Source organism: Marmota flaviventris, chromosome 12 (assembly GCF_047511675.1).
Source record: "Marmota flaviventris isolate mMarFla1 chromosome 12, mMarFla1.hap1, whole genome shotgun sequence".
In the NCBI taxonomy this organism is placed as follows: Eukaryota; Metazoa; Chordata; class Mammalia; order Rodentia; family Sciuridae; genus Marmota; species Marmota flaviventris.
The window spans coordinates 62,601,342-62,622,371 of record NC_092509.1 but is presented as its reverse complement, the minus strand read 5'-3'; the positions used below and the strand labels follow the sequence as shown (position 1 = coordinate 62,622,371).

Sequence of the window (21,030 nt, the reverse complement as noted above, 5' to 3'; positions counted from 1 at the left end):
AAAAACTTCTCACCCACCAGTAACAACTATTCTAGTGTAGTATAGGCATTTTACAAATGTCATTTCTTTCAGTTGCCATTACATCTCCATGGATTAGGTGTTATTATTATTATCTCCGTTTTATAAATCAGAAAACTGATGTTCAGAGAGATTAAGCAACTCTTTGAAAACCACAATCCTACAAAAGAAATTTCAGAGATTTGCATCTAAGTTTGTTGATTCCAGGTATATGCCCATCTATGATAGATGGTCTTGTGTTCTGTGAACCAGTTCATTTCTAAGCTTAGAAAGTATCTTCAAGCTCTTTTTGTAGTCAGTCAATTCAAAGTCAAATCCACTAGTACCACAAAATTCTGTGTTTCCATTTATTATAGAGGAATTTTTTTTCTCTGAGTGAAGCATTTGTTTTACCTTGTGCAGAAGTATTTACTTGGGGGAACCTAGTCTTGTGCTCACCAAACAGGGATGTACCAATTGGTTATTACATGCAACAGAAAGGACTCAAGGGTGTCATTTGGGGCACACACATACACACTTTCTTACACCAGTTAAGAGTTTTATAAAGACTTTATAGGTTAAGAATAAACCCAACAATTTTCTTGATCTTTATGGTGATCAGGCTAATTGTGCCTAGAATGTCTCTATCATTAGATACAATTTCAGTTTTTTCTCTATAGGATAGGAGTGGGAAAGGAACTACCATTTTTTATGGTCTTAGATTTCTTCCAAAGTCAGATTTGTTGTTCACAAATAGCCCAAAACAGGATACATAAATTTGGAAAATGAATTCACAAAAGGACAAAAAAGACAAGTGGATTCACTCATGCTAATGTCTCCAGATGGTGCTGAGCACAGAGCACAGCCCTGTCCTTGACATAGCTTGCATATGTATGTCTCACATTTCAGAGGGCATCTGAACAAGTCTAGTGTGTTCTTGAAAATATTGCTTCATCAGGATAATTGCTAAGAAGTTTGCACCCCAAAGGAAGTTAGAACCATTTCCTCCTCTCAGTCAGACCTCTGAGCCTCCCCACTCCCTCTTCAGAGCTATTTTTATTAGTTAATTCTCTTAGCCAGTGGCAAAGGGGACCTTTATGTTATAAGGATCAGTGAGAGTTTGAGGGGGTATCCTTTCCTAGCTGCCCTCTGGATTGTAACCAGAGCTTAGAGCCACCACTGCTCATCCGTCTCCACCCTGTTGCCCTGATCTTCAGCACTAGCTTCTGATGAACAGTTTCCTTGACAACCAGAGTAACACCTCCAGTCTGCCACCTCTGAGATGAAAAGGGTAACGAAAAGTATAAGGTAAGAGAAGTTAATCTTCAGCATACACTTAAAAGGAATTGCAGTTTCATCACCAATGATTATTTAACATCAACATCCAAATCGAATGGTCAATTTTTATCTCACCTTTGGAGGTATTATTTTCTTTTTTGATATTTGTCCCAGAGGATCTATCTTCTTCCTTTTGTTAATTGAGTCCCATTTCTAGAAGGCAAAGGCCTAAAATAGTTTTCCTCAAGCTGGAGGTTAGGATTCTTCAAGAGGTCACAGGTCCTGCTGATACAGAGAAAGAGCAGAGAATGAAAAACTGCAGATTCTCAAACAGGAAAAAAACAAAAAACTATCAGTCTCCAGAATTTTCTTCCTCTAATTTTGTCAGCTTCCCAACTTTCTTGGTTTGTTTATTCTTTCCTGACATCTCCACAAGACAAGATGACATAGATGACTGACAGGAGAAAGTTGAGCAAGATAACAAATGATGTAGAGGAAAGCATAATTGGCAGAAAGATGGTTTTAGACTACTGTTTACTACTGCTTCTCAAAGTTTACCAAATCACTGAAAAGTATGGCTTATTTCTTTGGGAAGACCTGAACTATAGACCATCATGACCTCTTTAGATTATTATTCATTCTTTTCAAATAGTATTGATGTAAACATAATGTGCTAGATATAGAGAGGAATAAGATGAGTTTTCAGAGAGATTATATGGGAATCTTAGCTTTTTCCTCTCCAATCTTTGGTTCCTCAGGAAATTAAAAAAATCTCTATCTAACCAGTATAAGGCAGGAAAGTAGCCACATTTACCAAAAATGTTTGAGATTAGGAGTCTAGCTGAAAATTGGGGTATGACAGGATAGATTCAAAGAATTATATTGTGCCAACTGAAGAAGTGTGCTGAGTCAAATGAAGCAGTCATGTCCCGTGGGACTAGAGAGGACAATAAAGGTAGAATACAGTGTAGGTAAGCTCTGATCCTAGAGAAAAGACTCTCTGATCCTTGCTGTTTTGGCTATTTGCTTGCCTCTCAGTGGCCTTGACTGCATGGTTCACAACCCCAGCAAGAAGGATATCCCAGGTCTACAATGGAACCATGATTCTCTCTGGAGATTGGGAAGGAGAACTCTGAGATCATCTTTTACAGTTTTATATTTATTATTCGATACAGTCATCTTCTAAAACAGTTTTAAAAAATAGTAAAAATTACATTTATACCACCTTTACCTCTTTCTACAAAGGCACTTCTCCTGATGTGCTTAATTTCTTCATGTGGATTTGAATTACTATCTGGTACCATTTCTTTTTAGATTTTTGTATTTCTTGTAAGGCAGATCTGCTGTCAATGAGTTTCCTGTTTTACTTTTCTGGGAAATGTCTTTATTTTGTCTTCACTTTTGAAATATGGTTCAGCTGAATATAAAATTCTTGATTGATAGCTCTTTTTCTTTTGGCACTTTGAATATGTCATCTCACTGTTCTCAGCTCTTCACTCTTTCTGTTGAGAAGTCAGCTGTTAATCTTATTTAGGTTTCCTTGTATGTGATGAGGCATTTTCCTCCTGCTGTTTTCAAATTTTTTTCTTTATCTTTTGACAATTTGACCATATTTGAGTTTATTCTACTTAATATTTGTGCAGACTTTTGAATATATTAAGATTAATGGATTTTTTTTTTGTTTTAAATCGAATTTGGAACCTTTCAGTTATCCTTCTGATATCCCCATCATTTGAATATTGATTTGATTAATGGTATCTCACAGATCTCTAAGACGCTGTATTTTTCTCCATTCTTTTTTCTTTCTGTTCTTCAGTTTGGATAATCTCTTTGTCTCCAAGTTCATTTATTCTTTTTGGCGAGTTCAAATCTGCTATTGAGCTCCATTAGTGAAGTTTTCATTTCAGTTATTGTACTTTTCAACTCCAAAATTTTTATTTGTCTTTTTAAAAAATTTTATAATTTCTGTCCTTATTATTATCTGTATAAGTGAGGCATTGCTATTGTACTTTCAATAATTATTTAAACATTATTTCTTTTAGTTCTTTGACCATATTTATAACAGTGATTTGAAATCTTTGTCTATTAAGTTCTACATCTGGGTTCTCTGAGGGACAGTTTCTATTGCCTTTTTTCTCTCTGTATAAACAAGTTTTACTGTTTCTTTGCATTTCTGGTAATTAAAAACAACAATGGAATGTTTTAGATAATATATTGGAACAACTCTGGGTTCTGATCCTCTCAAAGATTAGTTACTTTTGTTGCTTTGCTTGTTTGGTGACTTGCCTAAACTGAGTCTGTTCAATGTGTGGCCTATGAAGTCTTTACTCCAGTTTTTAAAATTTTTAACTACTGTTTTTATTTTTAAGCCAGGTTTCCTATAGTGGTTGTCCCTGGGTCAGCATAGCTGAATGGTAATCCAGTGATTGTTCCCAGAAATTTACCTTAAACACCTTGAACTAACAAGGCTCCCACTCTTGTTAAGAGGTCTCTGTATGGGCTGGTGTACACATTTAAAGTTCAGACAGTTTATAATTCTTCCTTAATGTTCACTTTCTGTTTGCACAGAGCCTTATGGTCAGCCAGAAATTCTGAGACCCTCTGGTTTTTCCTGGGTGTGAATGCAATCCTGTATGCATATTCATCCAGATCCCAAGGAATATATTTGAGATTTTTAAAACTACTTTGGCTGTCTTATTTTTCCAGATATTTCTCTTAAAATTTTTTCTGATCTCTTGTTTGCTCCTACAAGTTCTGCAGCCTTGGACAGATACACTGTTGGCTCTCCCAGTTGTTTGCCACTTATTACTATTGGTTTAAAAATGCTTTGGTTATGGGACTTTTCTGGGAAGCTTGAGATCAAATCAGGCCCATCCTTGATAGTGAGGCCTGATTTGATCTTAGTGACTATTTTACCAAGGACTTATATGGAAGGGATGGGAACAACTCCAAATTAAAATGTCATAGAGTCCACTGTTCTTACTGAGATTTGTTAGTTTTCCTTGAATGAATACTTTCCAATTTATTACATGCTTTTGACTATTTCCAGAGTTTTGAAATGGTTGCTTTCAATAATTTTGCCAGTTTCATTAGTGCTTTCTAAAGGATGATTTACCAAAGTTCTCACTCCAGTGTTGTGAAAGTGCCCAAGTCTCTCAGTACCTCTGTTTGGCCCTTGGAAATATAATTAATTATAAGAAAACTCTAGCCACAGAAACCCAGTGAATGACTGGTTGGTATGATAACAAAATAATTACAAACAATTAAAAATTGATTTATACAACTTAACAAGAAACTCAGTTTGAAATATATGTAACTAAGAAATTTTTTAGAATTGTTATCACAAAGTGATATTCAATAAATAAGCCTCCTTTTGACAGTCTTATATCATTCTTTACAGATTTCAACCAGTACAGTTGAAATCTGTAAAGAATGAAATTTTTTCTAGTCATCTTTTTAAGGATCTGTCTTCTCTACTGAACTACGAGATCCTTGAAATAGGGACAGTATTTTAATAATCTAAGTGGTCTCACAACATGTGACCAGAGTTCACAGTAGTTACTCAGTAAATTCTTACTCAGTGTTGTCAAATGTTGTAGATACTTTCAGAAATGGTCCAAGGATAAGAGAAATCTAATAGTGCCTAATCTGTGAAACAGTCTGGACTTTACTTCCCAAAAAATCCATCTTTGAACATGTAAATATCAGAAATTAATGTGATTTATTCTTTTATACATACCTTATAAGCATTTATCTAAATCTAATTTGATATGCATTTTTTCAAAGTTTATTTTAAAAATGTTTTAAATGTATTCATTCTATTGTATACAAAAATGTATTAGCTTTGGTGGCCAGTTTAACTATAGAAATATGACTTAATTAATATAATTTTTAAAACATCTCAAAAATGTGCAAAGAATTAAGTCAATTTCTATTGAAATTGAGTTTCATATAGTAAATTTAATTATTTGAGATAATAGCATTGGAAATTCTTAATGACGTATTACCACAATATTCTTTTACCATTTAAAATTTACTTTTTATCAAAATAATAATTACATATATTTATGGGGTACAATGTGAATATTTTTACATATGTATACATTGTAAAATGATCAAATATCAAATTAGGCTAATTAACATAGACATTGCCTGTGTACTTATTTATTCATGAAGAGAACATTAAAAATCCTTTCTTTTAGCAAATTTTTGAAATATACATTATTATTAACTATAGTTACTTTGCTGTGCTAATAGAAAACCAGAAGTTGTTCTTCCTCAATTAAAATTATTATTTTTTGACTATCATCTCTCCTTTCTCCCTGCACTATCTCCTGCTCCTTAGTTTCTGGTAACCACCATTCTACTGTCTACTATTATGAATTTTTTTTAAATTATACATATAAGGGATCATGTAGTGTGTCTTTCTTTTTTTTTAAAATATGAATCTTTTTTGTAGATGGACACCACACAATGCCTTTTTTTTTTTTTATGGTGCTGAGAATCGAATCCGGGTCCCACCCGTGCTAGCCAAGCGCTCTACTGCTGAGCTACAATCCCAGCCCTGTAGTGTGTCTTTCTATGCCTGGATTATTTCATCTAATGTAATATCTTCTATATCCATCCATGTTTTGACAGATGACAGAATTTCCTTCTTAAGACTGAATAGTATTGCTTTGTGTGTGAATACCAGATTTTTATCCATTAATTCTTCAATGAGCTTCTTGCTTATTTCCATTATCTATTATGAATAGTTCTGCAGTGAATATGGAAGTTCTGATCTCTCAAGATACTAATTTCACTTTCTTTTGAATATATATATATATATATATATATATATATATATATATATATATAATCATATAGAAGTAGGATTCCTAAATCTTATTGGATTGCTGGTAATGCTTTTTTTTTAAAAAAAAATGAACATTCATATTATTTTTTTAAATAACTATGTTGATTTACATTCCCAGGAAATAATAGACCAGGATTTTATTTTCTCCACATCCTTGCCAACACATCTTTCATATTTATTTTTATTTTATTTATTCTAATTAGTTATATGTGACAACAGAATGCAATTCAATTTACATTACACAAATAGAGCAGTTTTTCATGTCTGTGGTTGACCACAAAGTAGAGTCATACCATTTGTGTTTTCATACATGTACTTAGGGTAATGATGTTCTCTCATTTCACCGTCTTTCCTATCCCCATACTCCCCTTTCCCCTCCTTCCCCTTTGCCCTATCTAAAGTTTGTCTATTCCTCCTATGCTCCCCCCATACCCAAATGAATCCCCATCCTTATATCAGAGAAAACATTGGGTATTTGTTTTTATGGGGGACTGGCTTACTTCACTTAGCATTATATTCTCCAACTCCATCCATTTACCTGCAAATGACATGATTTTATTCTCTTTTAATGCTGAGTAATATTCCATTGGGTATATATACTACATTTTCTTTATCCATTCATCTACTGAAGGTTGGAGCCCCAATTTAGCTATTGTAAATTGTGCTGCTATACACATTGATGTGGCTGTGTCCCTGAGTACGCTGTTTTTAAATCCTTTGGGTATAAACCCAGGAGTGGGATAGCTGGGTTAAATGGTGGTTCCATTCCCAGTTTTCCGAGGAATCTCCATACTGCTTTCCAGACTGGTTGCACCAATTTGCAGTCCCAGCAGCAATGTGGGACCAATTTGCACATCCTCACCAACACTTATTGTTGTTTGTACTCTTAATAGCGGCCATTCTGACTGGAAGTGAGATAAAATCTTAGAATAGTTTTGATTTGCATTTCTCTAATTGCTAGAGATGTTGATCATTTTTTCATGTATTTGTTGATCAATTGTATATGTTCTTCTGAGAAGTATCTGTTTAGTTACTTAGCCCATTTATTGATTGGGTTATTTGTGTGGTTTTTTTTTTTTTTTTTTTTTTTGGCTTTCAATTTTTCTCCATTTCAAATGATGTTCACTGGGACTTAGCATAGACAGCTTTTAAAACATTGAGATAAATACCTGTTTTCCCCAGTTTTCCTAGTGTTTTGAACATAAAGTGGTGCTGTATTTTGTCAAATGCTTTTTATGCATCTATTGAGATGATTATAGGATTCTTATCTTTAAGTCTATTGATGTGATGAATTACATTTATTGATTTCCGTATGTTGAACCAACCTTGCATCCCTGGGATGAGCCCCACTTGATGGTGGTGCACAATCTTTCTGATATGTTTTTGTATTCGATTTGACAGAATTTTATTGAGAATTTTTGCATCTATGTTCATTAGAGATATTGGTCTGAAGTTTTCTTTCTTTGATGTGTCTTTGTCTGGTTTTGGAATCGGGGTGATATTGGCCTCAAAAATGAGTTTGGAAGTGTTCCCTCTTTTTCTATATCATGAAATAAATTGAAGAGTATTGGTATTAGTTCTTCTTTAAAGGTCTTGTAGAACTCAGCTATGTATCCATCGAGTCCTGAACTTTTCTTGGTTGGTAGGCTTCTAATAGCATCTTCTATTTTATTGCTTTAAATTGTTCTGTTTAAATCATGTATATCATCCTGGTTCAGTTTGGGCAAATCTTGTGACTCTAGATTTGTCAATGCCTTTGGTATTTTCTATTTTATTGGTACAAATTTTCAAATAATTTTTTTAATTATCTTCTGTATTTCTGTAGTGTTTGTTGTGATATTTCCTTTTTCATCATGATGTTAGTAATTTAAGTTTTCCCTCTCCTGATCTTTTGTCTCTCCTGATCTTCTGAGATATAATGTTAGGTCATTTATTTGTTGACTTTTTCTTCTTTTAAGGAATAAACTGCAGTGAACTTTCCTCTTAGTACTGCCTTCATAGTGTCCCAGAGATTTTGATATGTTGTATCTGTGTTCTCATTCACCTGTAAGAATCTTTTAATCTCCTCCTTGATGTCTTTTACTACTCATTGTTCATTCAGTAGCATGTTATTTAGTCTCCAACTGTTGGAGTAGCTTTTATTTTTTATTTTATCACTGATTTCTAATTTCATTCCATCATGACCTGATAGAATGCAGGGTAGTATCTCTACTTTTTTGTATTTGCTAAGAGTTGCTTTGTGTCATAGCATATGGTCTATTTTAGAGAAGGATCCATGTGCTGCTGAGAAGAAAGTGCATTCACTCATTGATGGATGAAATACTCTACATTTGTCAATTAAGTCTAAGTTATTGATTGTTTTATTGAGTTCTACAGTTTTTTTGTTCAGCTTTTGTTTGGAAGATCTATCTAGTCGTAAAAGAGATGTGTTAAACTCACCCAAAAATTACTGTGTTGTGGTCTATTTGACTCTGAAATTTGACAAGAGTTTGTTTGATGAACGTGGATGCTCTATTGTTTGGGGCATAAATATTTATTATAATTATTATATCTTATTGATGTATTGTTCCCTTGAGCAATGTGAAATGTCCTTCTTTATCCCTTTTGATTAACTTTGACTTGAAGTCTGCTTTATTGATATGAGGATGGAAATCTCTGCTTCTTTCAGCAGTCCATGTGAATAATGTTTTTTCCAACCTTGCACTTTCAGTTTGTGGATGTCTTTCCCTATGATATGAGTCTCTTGGAGGCAGCATATTGTTGGATCTTTTTATTAAATCCAGTCTACCAGTCTGTGTCTTTTGACTGGTGAGTTTAGGCCATTAACATTCAGGGTTATTATTGAGACATGATTTATATTTCCAACTATTCTTGTTTATTTTTGGTATTAAACTGACTTGATTTCTCCTTTGATTGGTTTTTCCTTTAGTGTAATACTTTCCTCTGCTGATTTTCATTGTTGTTTTTCATTTCCTCCTCGTGGAATATTTTGCCGAGGATGTTCTGTAGTGACAGCTTTCTAGCTGAAAATTCTTTTAACTTTTATTTATCAATGGAAGGTTTTTATTCATCATCAAATCTAAAGATTAATTTTGCTGGATATAAGGTTCTTGGTTGACATCTGTTTTCTTTCAGAGCTTGATATATGTTGTTCCAGGGTCTTCTAGCTTTCAGAGCCTGTGTTGAAAAATCTGTGAATATACTAATTGGTTTCCCCCTATATTTGTAATCTGATTCCTTTCTCTCATGGCTCTTAAGATTCTCTCCTTATTCTGTATGTTAGGCATTTTCATTATAATGTGCCTTGGTGTGGATCTGTTGTGATTTTGTACATTTGGCGTCCGGTAGGCCTCTTCTATTTGGTTTTCAAATTCATTCTTCATGTTTGGAATTTTTTCTGATATTATTTTATTGAACAGATTGCTCATTCCTTTGGTTTGGAACTCTAAGCCTTCCTCTATTCCAATAACTCTTTAATTTGGTCTCTTTATGTATCCTATATTTCTTGAATGTTTTGCTCATAGTTTCTCACCATCTTCACTGTGTGATCTACATTCTTTTCAAGATTATATAATTTTGTCTTCATTGTCTGAGGTCCTGTCTTCCAACTGGTCTAATCTGTTGGTTATGCTTTCTATTGAGCTTTTAATTTGGCTTATTGTTTCTTTCATTTCAAGAATTTCAGTTTGTTCTTTTTTTTTCCAGAACCTCCAACTCCTTCTTTTGCTTCCTATATTTGCTTATGTAGCTCTTTATTGAAATGATCTTTTGCTGCCTGTATTTGTTGTCTTACATCATCCTTTAATTCACAGAAAAATTTTAATTATGTATATCCTGAACTCCTTCTCTGTCATTTCTTCTGTTGTGTTAGCCATGGATTCTAATAATGTAATATTTTGCTTTGTTTGGGCACTTTTTTTTTCCATGCTGTTTGTGTGTCTTTCCTTCTAGCACTGAGGATCTTCAGTTTTGCTATTTTTTATGTTTAAGCTTTTAGTGTCCCTGCAGGGTTCCAATACCTCTCCTGCCCAGCCGGTGTTCCAACCTGGGAGTTGCCAGAACTAAAGATGGCAATGACAGTGTTCCAAGATGGAGGTGACTACTTTCAGGTATGGAGTCTCAGGTCAAGTGCGGGGACCTGCAGTGGTGTTGGGTAATGTGTTCAAAGATGCAGCTCCCACCTAGTGCGGACTCTGCAGGTGTTGGTGGGCCTGACCTGGGCCTGCCTGTGCTCCGTGCTGGCTCAGTGGGGCTCTTGATAGGCATTTTTTAAAGTAACATGTTCCTTAAAGAAAAGTGTTCAAACCATCTTGGGCATTTTTGTAGTGTTTATTGGTATCTTTGTGACTTGTGCTAACTTCTGGTGTGCTTTCAACAGGTTGAACAAATTGTAGTTACCAACCATATTGAAAATAGCTCAAGGCACTTGTTAATTAAAAAGTGAATAATTGCAAAGACTTAATATCACATTCTTTTAAGTACCAGATTATCAGTGTGTACTCTGGCTCCTTCAGCTTCCCATACCTCCTGTTGATCACTTCTATGCTGAGTTCCCAACTGTGTTAGTCCCCTTTCCATCACTGTTACAGATACCTAAGATAAGCTGATTTGTAAAGAGAAAAGGTTTATTTTGGCTCAAAATTTGGAAGGTCTCTGTCCAAGATCAGTTGGTCCCATTGTTTTCAGGTCTATGATGAGACATGAATCATGGCAGGAGCATGTGGTGAAGCAAAACTACTCACCTCATGGCTGGGAAGCAAAAAGATAATTGGATGGAGCCCCAATATCCCCTTGGAGGCACATACCCTTAATGACCCAAAGACCTCCCACCATCCCTACTACCTCCCAATAGCACCAAGCTGGCATCAAGCTTTTAACACATGGGTCTTCAGGGTACATTCCAGATATTATATATATTATATACATTATAGAAATGTAAATCTATAATGATAATATATATTACCACCATTGTGACAGCTCTTCTGAATGCAGGGACAAGGGCATTGCTTGCCTTCTGTTCTCTTCCTCTCAAAGATGAAATTGGCTTTCCCCTAGAGTTTACAAGGCATAGCAGATTTCTATAGATGTTGATGATTTATTGAAGTTTGGGGATAATGGATAATTGCACAAGGCCAGGATGTCTGGGGGTCCTGTCTCAGTACTTCTCTCTGCCTCACACACAGCTAACATCCATGTGGCCAAGGGGAGCTACCCTCCCACCTCTGGAATTGTTATTGGCATCTCCATATCTTTGACCCTTACTCTCTCCTAAGAGGAAAAGGGTTTCCCTTCAAGACAGACTAAAACTACTTCTGAGTCTTTGTTCCCTAACAGAGGATTGCTCTATTAAACAACCTGTACATTTATCTCTTTTTGTAGAAGCTTCCAACTCCACCCACCAAAGTATGCTCTAATCCTGTTTTCCCCAATAGGACAATCATGTAAAAATATAGCCTTACTACTATTTTTCAAAGCCTGACTCAGTTGGTCTGAAACACAAGCAGTTATTTTGTATAAATTATATTTTGGTCCTTTTGCATTAAATATTCATGAAACCTGAAGGTCCAGTACTGCAAATTATCAGTTTATCACATTTTAAATAGTCAAGGCAATTTTCCAGACGCCATGGTAATTATAAAGATGGTCAAACAAAGTCCCTTAACGTGCATGTTTTGAATAGGAGAAAGACTTACTGATAAACTGTCGATAACTATTAGGAAAAGTTTGATGATCAGGTATATAGGTATGGTCACAGAATAAAAAGTTTTGTTACGAGAGGGGAAAAAATTAAGAGGTGTAGATCGAAAAGACTTCATTATGAAGGTGATATTTGAATTGGATTTTGAGGGACAGTAGGATTTCAACAGAGGGAGCTTGTGAGAAAGGCATTTGTAATGGAAAGAGGAAGCTGGGTACATGAAGTCAGGGCAGTGAGAAAAAAGTGAGCATGCTCAGGAAGTCCTGAGCCACCAGCTTAGTGACAGCCCTTATTATTAGGAAGAATGGCTAGAAATGTAATTAGAAGCCAGGGATAAGGACTTGAATATCTGCTAGGGAATTTGGAGAACTTCTATAAAGAGGGGAGAGAAGGAAGTGGTGTGTTAACCTGTGGATTGCCAAAAAGTAGCTAGGTCAGACAGATTTAATGCAATTCCTATTAAATTCCAATGACATTCTTCACAGAAATAGAAAAGGCAATCATGAAATTCATTTGGAAAAATTCGAGATCCAAAACAGCCAAAGCAATCTTTAGCCAGAAAAATAAAGCAGGAAATATCACAGTACCAAAAGTTAAATTATACTACAGAGCCATAGCAACAAAAAAGGCATGGTATTGGCACCAAAACAGATACATAGACCAATGAGACAGAATAGAAGACACAGAGACAAACCCACATAAATACAGTTATCTCATATTAGACAAAGGTGCCGAACACATACATTGGAGAAAAGAAAAGATAGCCTCTTCAACAAATGGTACTGGGAAAACTGGAAGTCCATATGTAGCAAAATGAAATTAAACCCCTATCTATCACCCTTAACAAAAATTAACTCAAAGTGGATCAAAGACTTAGGCACTAGAACAGAGACAGTGCACCAATAGAAGAAAAATTAGGCCCAAATTTCCACCATGTCAGCTTAGGAACTGACTTCCTTAACAAGACTCCTAAAACCCAAAAGGAAAATCAAGAATCAACTAATGGGATGGAATCAAACTAAAAAGCTTCTTCTCAGAAAAGGAAACAATCAATAACATGAAGAGAGAGCCTACAGAATGGGAAAAATCTTTACCACACATACCTCAGATAGAACATTAATCTCCAGGATATACGGAGAACTCAAAAAACTTAACACCAAAACCCCAAATAACCCAATCAATAAATGGGTAAAGGAACTGAATAGATACTTCAAAGAAGAAGAAAAACAAATATATGAAAAAATGTTCAACATCTTAAGCAATTAGAGAAATGTAAATCTAAATTACCCTGAGATTCCATCTTACTCCAGTCAGAATGATAACCATCAAGAATACAAGCAACAATAAATATTGGTGAGGCTGTGCAGGGAAAGGTACACTTACACATTGCTGGTGGGACTGCAAATTGGTGCAATCACTCTAGAAAGCAGTATGGAGATTTCTCAGAAAACTTGGAATGGAACCACCATTTGACACAGTCATCCCACTCCTATATTTATACCCAAAGGACTTAAAATCAGCATACTACAGTGATGCAGCCATATCAATGTTTATAGCAGCTCAATTTACAATAGCTAAACTATGGAACCAACCTAGGTGCCCTTCAACAGATGAATGGATAAAGAAAATGTGGTACTTATACACAAAGGAATATTATTCAGCCTTAGAGAAGAATGAAATTATGGCATTTGCCAATAAATGGGTGGAACTGGAGAATATTATGCTAAGCGAAATAAGCCAATCCCAAAGAACCAAAGGTCAAATGTTCTCTCTGATATATGGATGCTAATTCACAATAAGGATGGTGGAAGAATAGAGATATTTTGTACTAGACAGAAAGGAGTGAAAGGAGGGGAGGGGACATGGGTGTAGGAATGATAGTAGAATGAATAGGACATCATTACCCAATATGCATATATGATTACATGAACTGTGCAACTCTACATCATTGTACAACAAGAAGAAAGAGAAGTTATACTCCATTTATGTATGATGCGTCAAAATGCATTCTACTCTCATGCATAACTAATTAGAACAAATTAAAGAAAATTTTTTAAAAAGGTAACTAAGGATGATGTAACCCTGTGGAGTTTTTGCTTGTTTTGTCTGTTAGACTAATGTTTTCATTATCAATGGAAAATTCTATAAGAAGACATTGTTTTGGTAAGACCACAGTACCTGGCAAGTGTATTTCCTAGGGTGAGTGAGCAGAAACATCTGCAAAGCTCCTAGAAAGTGCCATTTAATGTTGTGGTTGGTGTTGAGTATTGGGTTTATGGGAAGGGAATAGGAGGGATAAGTTCAAGTAGGAATTTCTCCTGAGAGTTTTCCTAGGAGCCTTGGTCAAATACCTTGGGGTGTGATGAATGGCAGGAAGAATATCCTTCCAGAGTTTGCACAAATTATATTTTTGTGGAATGTGCCAATATAAGCAATCCTGCTACTCTGATGCTATTATTTGTGCTTTTCTTTATCTTGCCCTACCACTCCCATCAATGATTCAGAATGTGAATGGCCTTTGATTAGCAAGCTGATAGACTGCTATGATACCAAGAAAAAAAAGGGAGAATTTCTAGGAGAGGAAAAACATTCATGTGCTCTTCTCCTCACTCTGTCTAGAACCAGGTCCTCCAAGCAGAGGTACATTAGGTTGTACAACTACTGTCTTATTCCATTGTGCTACTTTAACAAAATACCATGAACTGGGTAATTTTTAAGCAATTAAGATTTACTTGAGAGTTCTGGAGGCTGGGGAGTCCCAGATTGAGGTGCCAGCCTTTGGTGTTTGGTGAGGGCCTATTTGATGAATTCTTAGGTGGCAGAAGGTGCTGTGGCTGCTTTCTCACTTAGGGGAAGGCAAAGGCAAAAGGGACGAATCCCAAGTCCTCACATGACTGAAGAGCTGAAGAGAACAAACACACTAGTCCCATTCACAAAGGCTCTGCCCTCTTTACTTACTCACCTCCCGAAGGGCCCACCTCTTGTTACCATTGCGCTGGTGATTAAGTTTCAACATATGAATTTTGGATGACCTTGGAGATTTCAAAGGGTGGCTTGTGATCTGCTATAGACTGAATGTTTGTGTCCTATTTCAAATTTATCTGCTGAAGCCTTAATCCCTAATGTCATGGTTGGAGGTTGTGCCTTTGGAAGGTTAATTAGGTTTAGATGCAAGCTGTGAGTATATAGCTTCCATGATAGAATCAGTACCCCCAGAAAACTAGGAAGAGACAGGAGATCACTTTCTCTGTGCACGAAGGCACCATGAAAAGGTCATATGAGGACATAATCAGGGAGAAGTCTTTACTATGCTGGCACCCTGATCTTGACTTCCAGCTTCCAGAACCCTGAGAAATAAATGTTTGCTGTTTAAGCCAACTGGTTCCATGGCAATTTGTCACAGCAGTCCAAACTGATGAAGACATAATCCATTTAGAGACGCAAGAAATGGTTTAAGAGATGTCGTATGGTTAATAAAAAGAATATCCAAAAATTTTGATTGTTTATGGCTTCATAGGAAGATGATTGGAAATGAGGACTGACTTGGAAAATCTGAATGTTGCTAAAGCATTAGGAAGAGTAGATTAGAAAGAGAGGATTGGGAGAGATGGGAAGCAAATTCTCCAGACACTGGCTAGGATGCAGACGCAAGTGGGAACAGCAGTCCAGAGGACCAGAGGAGACTGGCCTTGAACTATTCCTTCCCTAACTCCTCCTCACAACTCTGCCTTCCATGTATCTTCCCCATGTCAGTCCCAGGATAGACAGTCCAACATGGAACAGAGAATTGGCCTCCAACAGCTGCTGGTCTTTTCATAGAATAATAAAACGATCTGTTTGGTCTGGAAGATTTCCTTGTCCCCTTTCTCAAGGGCCCTAACACAAATCAGCCCCTCCTGTTGACACCGGAGCCAGCTTTTCCTCTCTCTTCCTATGGCTGTGGCATATGATTTCATCAGAGGGAGAACATTTCCTTTGGCACACCTCTACCACCCACTTGCTAGACTCAGTCAGCAGAGCAGTTTCCCTTCACCCAGCAGAACACTCGCTGCTGTTTTTAGGTAAGTCCTACCTTGAGGGGAGAGCAGGCTGCCAGGTCGTGACAAACACTGGAGACAACTCCTTGAGTCTTCCCTGACAACGTGTTTCTGGGGGTGGGGATGCCAACCCAGTTTTAAAGGGATGGCAGGGCTGCAGATGGAATATGGAAATAAATGATTGCCCTGGGCCAATTCCACAGACAAATGCCGAGATAATTTCTGCTCAGTAAGAGTGTTATGTATTTGCTGGTCAGAATCTGCCAAAAAAGCTCAAGTTCATACGCTTAGAGCTGCAGTTCCCCTTCTGTCTATCTGGCTCCATTCAATGTTGAAATAGCCCATTTCCTTGTGCCTTAGGCTGAATAGTGTGGGGTCTTACATTCATAACTGAGGTGGTAATCAAGCTAATGAAGGAAGACAGAGGGAGGAGAGAGAGGCAGTTGAGTTGTAGGAATAAACATTGCCTGGCATGCTGGGTACATGCATGCCTGTATATGTTCAGCTTCCTACTACGGCATTTACTTTATGCCGTGAGTACAAAGCTTGCTGTTTAACCACAAGTGACTGACGTTTGCCTCCCCACTTTTCTCCTTCTCCCTCTCCCTCCCTAGTGGAGGGAAAACAAGACTAACATTTTTCTTGTCCAAGCCTAAGCTATGATGTCCTTCACTGCCCACAAGAATAAAAAAAATAAAATAAAATAAAAAAAAGACTACAGATTTGAGAGCTGGATCAACAGCTCTCTCAAGGACACCCGATGGACGCTAATTGACTGTACCTACTGATAATATTTGGGTCCCAGCCCTTGTATTCCCCTTTAATAAGCCCTGTGTTTCTCCTTTGCTAGCAAATCACTAAACTTTTTATTTTTCTCAAAACCTTGTTCTCATTATTGAATTGGCAATGGAGACAGGGACAGAGCTTTTGGTGTCATATCCACTATTCACACGTGGCTCTTCCTCTTCGCGGAGTACTTGAAGCACATTTCATCTTGTGTTGACTTTCCATTTAGAAAACGTCTTGCCTGTTTCTCCCTGTGTGTCTCTTTTTATGAATTCAAGGGAGGTAAATATTTTTTTATCATCACCTAGGCAAAACATAATTAGAAAGGAGAATCCTCAAAACCATTGTGATATTTTCTAGAACTGAATGTGAGTGGTTTTGAATTGTTGTCCAACATGTTGAAGTGCCCTGTGTTTCTACTCATTTCCACATCAAAGAAACCAGGCATCCACAGTAAAGTACAAACTGGTCTAATGTTAGAGTAAGAGACGCCAAATTATATTTCTCAACTTGCATGCTGTTTTAAAATAGCTTTATTGATATATAATTCATATAATGTGCAATTCACTAATTTCAAGTGCACAATCCAATGATTCTTAGTAAAATCACAGATATATACAACTATCACCACAGTCCATTTTAGAACATTTTCTTCACTTCAAAAGGAAACTCCATACTTTTTCTAAGATCTACAGTAAAAATGAATCTTTTACTTATTTGTTTGTTTCCATTAATTATACATGACAGCAGAATGCACCATGATACGTCATACATAAATGGAGTATAAGTTCTCATTCTTCTGGTTGTACATGATGTAGAATCTCACCAGTAGGGCAGTCATATATGTACATAGGGTAATAATGCCTGATTCATTCTACTGCCCTTCCTACCCCCATACCCTCTCCCCTCCCTTCACTTTCTCTACCTAATCTGAAGCAACTTTATTCTTCCTTAGCTCCCCCACCCTTATTGTGAGTTAGCATCAGCATATTACAGAGATGCAGGCACATCTATGTTTATAGCAACTCAACTAACAATAGCTAAACTATGGAACCAACCTAGGTGCCCTTCAACAGATGAATGGATAAAGAAAATGTGGTAAATATATACAGTGGAATATACTCAGCCTTAAAAAAGAATGAAATTATGGCATTTGCTGGTAAATGCATGGAGCTGGAGAATATCATGTTAAGTGAAATAAGCCAATCCCCCAAAACCAGAGGCCAAATGTTTTCTCTGATATGCAGATGCTAACTCACAATAAGGAAACTTCATACTGAATTTCCCAATCCTATATAACCATGACCATGAAATAACCCTTAGTTCCCAATCTCAAACAACCTGCCATTTCCCATCTCTAAATAAGCACTAATCTACTTTCTGTCTATCTTATGGATATTTCATATAAAATGAAAACATAATATCTGGGGTCTTTTGTGACTGGTTTCTTTCTCTGGACATGCTTTCAAGGTTCATCTGTGTTGTTGTAGCATGTGTAAGTACTTCATTATTTCCATGGCCAAATACTATTCCCATTGAAAAGGTATACTACAATTTATCTGTTCACCACCTGATGTATATTTGAGTTGTTTCCAATTTTTTGTCTATTATAGACAATACTGCTTTGGACATTTCTGTACAAGTTTTTGTGTGGACAATGCTTACTGTTACAATCTCTATTGTCAATAAAGCCTTCATTTAGCCAACCATCCAATCATCTCTTTTATTTTTCTTTTTTTTAAACTCAAATTAATTAATTTTCATGTGGTGCTGAGGATCAAACCCAATGCCTCACACGTGCAAAGCAAGTACTCTACCACTGGGCTACAACCTCAGCCCCTGTTATTTATTTTCTTTGTCAAGTGTAGTAGATGTTATTGGTGCCTGCCTTCCACATTAATAAAAATAAGTGACTGAATAAATAAATAAGTTGGGGGGACAAATGAATATAATTCCAAATTATACACACACACACACACACATATATATATATACATATACATGCATGCATACACAATACACATGCACACATGCACACACACACACACACACACACACACACTCCATCCTCAAAGAGGTAGAACATAACCTCATACTCCTTAAATATGAGCTGCTCTTAGTTACTTCCTTCCAAAGAATGTAGTATGGAAAAAGAGAATAAAGGAAACTTTACAATGTAGATATTTGAAAAGTACAACCTCAGTCAGGTGATCAAGCCTAACATCAATGGTAATAAATTATATTGCTTGTGTATACACCTGATACGATGTGTGTACTTCACCTATGTGCTTTTCCTACTAAAAAAAAAAAATGCCTCTAATTATAAGAAAAACATCAGACCAATTTCCAGTTGCTAGAAAAATAAATCAGTTACACTTCAGAAATGTTGTACTGTCATTCACTTCATTTAGCTTCTTTGACCAAATATCCAACACTAATCCTCAAAACCATCAAAGTCATCAAAAAGAAGAATGTGAGAAACTGTCACAGCTGAGACGAGCCTAAGAGACATGATGACTGAGTTTTGCGTGGTGTCCTAGGTGGGATAGGAAAAGGACATTAGGGGTAAAAAAAGTGAGTAAAACTTTAATGAAATGCAAACTTTAGTTAATAGCATATCAATAATGGTTTATTGATTGTAACAAATATACCATACTAATGGAAGATGCTAATACTGGGGGAAACCAGGTGTGGGGTGTACAGACCTCTGTATTTTTCCATAAATCGAAAACTATTCTAAGATGAAATATATTTTTTAAAAATAGATGAAGATATCATGTTAAAAACACAAATTAGTTGTTTTTCTATTTCTTAATCTCTTTTGCAGTTATCCATTTCTCATCAGCCAGAACTTCAGTGAGAGCAGCCTCGGACAACTTCTCCAAAGCAAAGAAATCAACTCCATGATGTTGAAGAGGGAAGAGAAAAGGGCAGTGGACTGAGACTTAGGAAAGCTCACTCCGGTCTCTAATTTCCCATGTAAGCAGGGGCAGCTCCTTCATCTCCCTGGATCTGTTTTCTCACCACACTGTAATGAGTGGGTTGGGATGGTCGAGGGCAGGGTTTCATCTACCCTAAAGTCTTGGCCTCCACTTGTTCAATCTGCAGATCTGGCTGCTGGACTGGACCAGACTGACAGCTCTCTTTCTGACTCACCGCATTTTGCCCATCAGCAGATCTTGTGATCTCTACATGAATCTAATCACTTCTCATTTCTGCCTCTGCTGCTCCTTTGGTCTGAGCAACCACTATTCTTCCTGGGATTATCCTAACAATGTTTAAATGCCTCTCCTTGCTTCTCTTTTTACCTACTCCCAATTCCTGACCCAGGAACAAGAATGTCCTTTTAAAACAAAAGTCAAATCATGTTACTTCTCTGCATAAAACACTCCAATGACTTCCTGTCTCACTCACTGGAAAGAACAGCCTTCTTTTCAATGGTCTCTAAAGCCTTATGTAAGGTGGACTTCCATTTATTTATGATCTCATCTCTTAACTCTCTCATCTTCAGTTTTTCCATCCACGTACTGAAATATGAAGTACATCTCTGCCTCAGGGCCTTTGAACTGCTATTCTCCCTGCATGAAATGCTCTTTCTCCAGAAAATCATGTTGGTTCTCTTATCTCTTTCAGTCACTTAACTAAAGAGGCTGTCATTGGATCATTTCATATAAAATAGCAACCTCCTCTCCATTCTACCTCCAGCACCACCTCCTGCACCATGCATTTACCCTGCTTTACATCTGTCTATAGCACTTATCACCATCTAATGCCCCACATTTGTTGAGCTGCCTATTTTTTTGTCTCTTGTACATGAAAATATAAGCATCTTGAGGAACAGAAAATTTACTATGTCCACTGTTATATCTCCAATGCCTAAAATTGTATCTGGAACATGATAGTTACTTAACAATCATGAGTTGAATAAATGAATTTCAAATGAGTAAATGCTTCTGTGGGTCTGGAACTTGTCTCCAATTATACTGTCAATGATTTGGTACAGGTCTCCTCCCTCTCATTCCTTAAAAAATTAAGTTAGACCTCCATTATTCAGGCTTAGATTTTCATACATTGAGGCTGTCACAGTCTTCTCCTGTGGTGGTGGGTATGGATTGTCCTCTCTGCTCGAATGAAGATAAAAGGAGAGAAATAACGATGCTAGAAAAATAAATCAATTACACTTCAGAAATGTTATATTGTCATTCACTTCATTTAGCTTCTTTGTGTCTAGCTCTTTTCCTTCAATTGAACATGAGCCATTTGTAGGAAAGGCTCTGTGTTATTCATCTGTACATTCTCAATCCCTAGGATGGTGCCTAGCACACAGAAGTTTATCCAGTCAATATTGGTTGATTCTGTTTTCTAGTCAATAAAAATAG

General features: G+C 36.5%; 1 long non-coding RNA gene across 2 annotated transcripts; it reads left to right on the top strand.

The window, feature by feature from the left end:
* Positions 1-1,056: 1,056 nt before the first annotated feature.
* On the top strand, positions 1,057-20,589 carry LOC114092211 (uncharacterized). Of its 2 annotated transcripts, none has more exons than XR_003582648.3 (4): positions 1,057-1,305; positions 10,139-10,239; positions 19,479-19,630; positions 19,760-20,589. It is a non-coding gene; the product is annotated as an uncharacterized lncRNA (long non-coding RNA). The 2 variants fall into 2 exon arrangements; XR_003582647.3 differs by having other exon boundaries at positions 10,121-10,239.
* The last annotated feature ends 441 nt before the right edge of the window (positions 20,590-21,030 follow it).